The following is a 6000-nucleotide window of genomic DNA, read 5'->3' as shown; positions in this document are numbered from 1 at the left end:
TTCGGTTAAACATTTTTGGAAAATCTTCGAAAATACAACCAACGAGACAACCAAGCTAACGATAGTAATTTGTTAATTTGGCGCTGAAAATTAATTTTCATTGTACAAGCCATAGTGTCACATGTGTTTTGGTTCTGTTCGACCATTCAAAAGTGATAAGAAGACAAACAGCGAAAATTGAAAAGTAACAGTGTTAAGTGACATAACAAAAAAGGTAAATAAAAATACCAGCAAAGTGTGTTCAGCTGCATGCAGTGAGATAAAAGTGAAGTGAAAAGTGTAGCAGAGTGAAAATTTATGTTATTAGAGAGCAAGCACAGCATAGCGTGAGTGAGAGCGCAGAACTAAAATAAATACCTACATACTTGCATTCATTAAAATTCCGGCCAGCGGCCGAAACTGCTTTGTAATACCAAAAAAAAAAAAAATTGACGACATTGTTTCAGCAACAAAATAAAAAAAAGTACCCAACGATTGCAGAGATCATCTCGGCGGAGTGACAACGTCGAAGGTATATTTGATGTAAGTATTCTACCTGTTGTCGTTTCAGAACGAGTTAATGTGTTTTAAGTGGATTTAACGATAGTTGAGATTTAGAGTGAAACATTTTTAAATGGAAGTGTTCATCGTACAAACATACTACTTGGTTGAATAATCGGTGTGTGAGTTTGAGAAAAGATTATCTTTCAAATTCTTATCTGCAATTAAATATCTACTAAGTGCCATTTTCTCTACTAACCGTTTATTTAAAGTTCACTTTATATTTAAAGGTTGCTTTGAAATATATACATATGTAACTAAGTCTAAAATAAAGCACTTCTATTATCGGTTTTTGACCTATGTATGTTTCTTGGTTGTAAACCAATTTAAAACCGATAACTTTACTTTAGATACAACCATAAATTTTAATGTAAACTTTAAATATAAAGTGAGCTTTAATGTTAAAGGTTACTTGAGAAAACGGCCCTTTGTTTATCAAATGAATCGGTTGAGTAAAAAACTATTTAGGTAACTTTATTTGCATGTATGTACTTTGCTGCCTTATCTAATCTGAGCTTTCTCAATACATATTTGACATATAGCTATTATATATAGGGTGATTCAATAAGACCGGAGATTTTCTTTTCGTAATGTTTTTAGTCTATGACATTTAAGTATTACACATATCATCCGTTTATATCCATCCTCTGGCAACACAGGATCCCATTTATAATGCTCATGATTTCCTTATTAATCATCTCGGGCTGATCGACATATACCATACTTTTCACGTAGCGCCAGAGAAAGAAGTCTAATGGTGCCAATTTGCAAGATCTCTGCGGCGATTTGAGTCGTTTCTTCGTGAGATAATGCGCCTTGGAAGCTTCCTTCATTGTTTCATACGACTTGGAGAAATTCTTCTAAGTTCTGAGGGACCTAGTAATATTGCTCAAAGTTATTATAAGCAGTCCCATTAATTTCGCTGGGATACTAAATTCAAACATCGCATCGTATAGTCAACTCATCGCGTCTTTTCCAAGATTTGGCGTATAGGCAGATGGTGGATTTGCAAGGTCTAAAACCACACTGATAAGGCCCAATCAGCTGGTTGACGTTGGGATTCAGTCTTTCACACAATGCGCTCAATATAACCTTGTAACCTATGCTTAGAAGGCTGATCCCGCGATAGTTGCCGCGAATTGTAGGGTCGCCTTTCCTTTGGATTTAATTCCAATCGCCAGGCATACTTTCCTCTGACCATATTTTGCATAAGAGTTGAATATCTCGGCTGGCAGGGAGTGAGCTCCAACAGCTTTGCTGTTTTGCAGTCGCGAAATTGATACTCGTACCCTGTCATATGTAATCGGGTGATGTTACTGCGACTCCATTTTCCCCGACTGACATCTTCAGTTTATTATTGGATGTCGTCAAGACTGTTCTAGTTTAAGCTGGGATTTTACATGCAAATTTAAATGTTTTAGTAATGACTTTCATCTTAGAGACTATGTCTATAAAATACCGAGAAGATACTTACAAAAAAATATATACTTTATTATTAAGACAACAGCTTGGAAGTTTCTAAAAATCATGCTCAACGAACTATCAATAAAATAGTCCACTTTATCTATAGCGACTTGAATATTTGTACGCACATGTATACAAACGTACTTAACCTCAATACCAAGAAAATGTTTGTTATCTCTTTTAAATCAATGAGCGAACATGAAGAAACAGGTATGCACATATCTATATATTTACTTAGATGTACATAAGCGTGTAAGTGCATAAGCAAGTAATGGTCAAAAAGCCGGTAGTGTGAAAAATTGTAGAAAAGCATGTGGTTAAAAAATGAAAATAAATCGTTGAGACGAAAACAAAACAAGTAAATAAGTAAACAAACAATAAACGGCCTTCCGCTTCCGACGAGCGAGTGCAACGGGTGAATGAGGGCAAATCGGAGTTGAAAGTAACGTACCTACATACAAGTTGTGGCTGAAATGACGAACTGGGGGAAAAAAGCCGCTCAACTAAACTTTGGTTATCTTACTTAAGGCCAGTATGCAGCTCTCAAAAGTAAAAGAAAAAAATTGTGATTATTTCGTGTGTGTGACCAAAGAATTTTGACATCTGGTATTTCATAGCTTGTTGCCTTACTCTTTCTTCTAGAAATAATGGAACGGGCATACATTTCTGTTGCTTTTCTTGAGAGTTGATTACTGGCCTTTAGAGGAGATAAATTAAAAAAAAAGCTGTCTGTGACTACGCCAAATACCTGAGTATGTACATATGTATGTACGTGAACAAAAGCCGTAAAAATTCTCCATGATGCTGACGATGCGGCTGAAGAGAACATCAAGAAAAAATCCACCGCCACCATCCTTGAAGAGCTGAGTGTGTGGTAAGCTCGTTTGCGATCGGGCGCATCTTCACAACCAGTGTTGCCGTTGAGAATTTTCAGAAAGTCGCAAAAAGGGGTAATTGACGAAAAAACGGGTTACCATATTACATATAAATAAATCTGAGATCCCAAGTAAAAATCGAATTTGCATGTATTATATAGCCCCTTCGCTGCTAGAACGTTTGCGGTTAAGAAGAAAATAGCGGGACAAAACAAAATTTTAAGAAAGTCTGGTCAAAGGGTATTGGCGCCTAAAAATAGTCAAATTGAGCCTTTAGGCGCACAACGGCAACACTGTTGCCAACTCTAGTGGGTTCGTGGAGGGATGATAAATCAAATCGAGCAGCTGGATCAGCTAAACCGTTCTGTGATCGAGTGGCAAAAGATATGACACGGCCGCTGATGAAGAAAAGTAAAAAGTGTGTCATATATACGTGTGTGTGTGTGTGTGTGTGTGCAGCTAAAGTGATGTAGTGCTCCGAGGAGGGGGTGCGGAGGCAGATGAAGATCTACAAAATAGTGGCAGACAGGTTCTTGTGCAAAGCGAGGGAAAAATATGGGCAGACTAAAAAGGAGTAAAAAAAAAACAGTAAAAGTGTGTTGAAAGAAATGCGGCAAAATTGTGTGCTTATATTTATTTATGTATGAAGAAAACAAAAACGAGTTTAGAGAGTAAAAGGAAAATGCAAATAAATGTAATATGAATAAGCGATAAAACATGGCATGGAAGTAGGTGCTATGTAGTAAAATAATAAACATGGGAAACTCACAGAAGAAAGACATACATATGTAGGTACATTTGTGAAGAAGAAAGTGTTGGCTACCCGTGGAGAAGAATTCACAACGAAGTCGTAGCAGAACTTGGGCTTACACATGTCCATACCTACGTACATTAGGTTGGTCCTTAAATGTAGGAAGAAAACTTTTATATCAGATTTTCTGAGCCTCAATCCCTACGTCGATGCTACTATAGTCGAACATATCACATATAAATTTTGGTCCCGATTGAAGTGGGTTACAGCGTGTCGCACAGGGTTCAAAGTTCAGATTACCCTATGACGACGTCTTAGCCGACTTCAATCGGGACTAAAATTTGTATGTGATGTCCTCGACTTTAGTAGTATCGATTTTAGGCATTAAATGAAAAAAAAATTTACATTTTTTGAGTCCCTAGAGGCATCTGGCCTTTGACCCCTTTGCGACACGCCTTAATCGAGTCCAATAGGGACTAAAATTTATATGTGATATCTTCGATTATGGTAGTATCGATTTTGGGTATTATATAAAAAAAAAAACAATTAATTTTAATTTTTTTAGTCTTCATAGAGTAATTTGTACTTTTCCCCCTATGCGACACGCCTTAACCGTCTCCAATGGGTACCAAAAATTCATATGTGATATCTATGACATTGGTGTTACCGACACTGAAAAAAATCATTAATTTGACTACCTACCTACCCCACATTAGGGCTACCCTAAGTAAATATAAACAAAATTCTATAAAAATCTAATACCTAATAATATTAGGCTAATATAGCGGATGGTAAAAAGCAGATAAGAACTGCTTCATTTGAAATCTGGCAGCACTTTACATAGCACAATTTTGCTATCGACTACCCGATCAGCCGTTTATTTAGTGTGCTAGTTTTGCTTTCGTTGTTTTTTATTACAGTTAATTTTCATATGCGTAACTTAAAAAACAAGTGAGCAAAGAACTTTAGCAAAGAAAATTGATTTTGGACGAATTCATGCAAAATCCACACAGCTCCCAATGTCGGTTGGTAAAATTGCTGAAAATTGGAAGGTCGACGGTTCAAAATGTACTGTCAAATATCAAGAAAAATGGCAGCATTGAGAGAAAGGCGTAATCTGGCGGAAAATCAGGCTGTATAAATAAAATGGCGGAGAAGGATGTTCTAAGGACTTTGAAAAGCAATCCGAATATTTCTGAACGTGTTGTTGCACCTGGAGTGTTGTTCTGAGAGCCTGTATTGTTTTGGCCTGATCTGGCAACAAGTCATTGTGCAAAAAAGCGCAAGAGTTTTATACACAAAAAGGAATCAACATTGTACTAAAAGAGGCCAATCCTCCGAATTGCCCAGAGCTGCAAACGATCGAGCGTTATTGGGCCCATATGACATCAAAATTAGAAAAAGAAACAAAATGCACGGCTTCACGAAAAACGCAGTTCTGCAGAATGTGGCGAAAACAGGCTGAATCCATCAACGAAAAGGATGTCCAGATATTAATGGCGGGTGTCATCTCTAAAGTACGGGTATTTTGGCGTGGAAATCAATTCTAATAATATTTGTAAATCTTTCGTTTAAATAGAAATAAAAGAAGGCTCTAAAAAAGTTTCGATTGAATTATTCACATTTAAATTATTATTTTTTTTGCTATTTAATACCTACCAGATTTCAACTGAAGCAGATGTTATCTTTAGTTATGGAGTCAGAAATACTGAATATCTCCAAACCTGGTATTTTTCCCAAAATACATGCATGAAGTTTCTTGTAAAGAAGATTGTCGATAATACAGTTCCCTCGTGGATGCTATTTGTTTAATAAGCGCCTCTAGAGCCTCAATTTGTGCCCAAAGATATATTACAATTCTCACACTCCTATTATTCTTTATTAAAATATATGTATATAACATATAAAGGGCCATTCTTTTCCATAACGGACACCAAATTTGGTATTAAAATTTCGATTGGCTTCACATTTTTTATTTTTTTCTTCGGATATACATATGTATGATGATCAAAGTTTGGATTTTTTCGTGATTCTGACTAATCATGTACTTTTTTAAATTTTTGTATCTCGGGTTCTGCTCATCGTAGAGGCTTAGTAATTACCTTTATAAACTACTATAAAATAAAGCCATTTATATTTCTTTGGTTAAAAACACAAATTAATTTTTATTTCTAGTATCCGCACTAAAGCCAGACTACGAAACTAGTTTGTTAGCATATTTAAATTAATGGTAATAATATCCCGAAATATCCCGGGAAACCGGGATTACCAATTTAAGTTCCTGAAATCTCGGGATTCACAAAATAGTCCGGGATTGGATGCCTGAGTGGAAACGTATGGGGCTCGAAACATATGACGAAAAATCGACGG

The 6000-nt window shown here is 36.1% G+C and overlaps 1 protein-coding gene across 1 annotated transcript in view; it reads left to right on the top strand.

Annotated features, from left to right (window-relative positions):
• Window positions 1–6: 6 nt before the first annotated feature.
• The window catches only part of LOC118736848 (forkhead box protein O-like), a gene marked incomplete at its 3' end in the record, with an annotated part of 34299 nt that continues 28305 nt past the window's right edge, over window positions 7–6000 (top strand). The window contains 1 exon segment of the mRNA XM_036466922.1: window positions 7–522.

This window comes from Rhagoletis pomonella, unplaced genomic scaffold (assembly GCF_013731165.1).
Source record: "Rhagoletis pomonella isolate Grant_MI unplaced genomic scaffold, Rhpom_1.0 Rhpom_scaffold_00004, whole genome shotgun sequence".
Taxonomy (NCBI): domain Eukaryota; kingdom Metazoa; phylum Arthropoda; class Insecta; order Diptera; family Tephritidae; genus Rhagoletis; species Rhagoletis pomonella.
The sequence above is the reverse complement of the archived record's forward strand: the minus strand, read 5'-3'. Positions and strand labels throughout refer to the sequence as shown.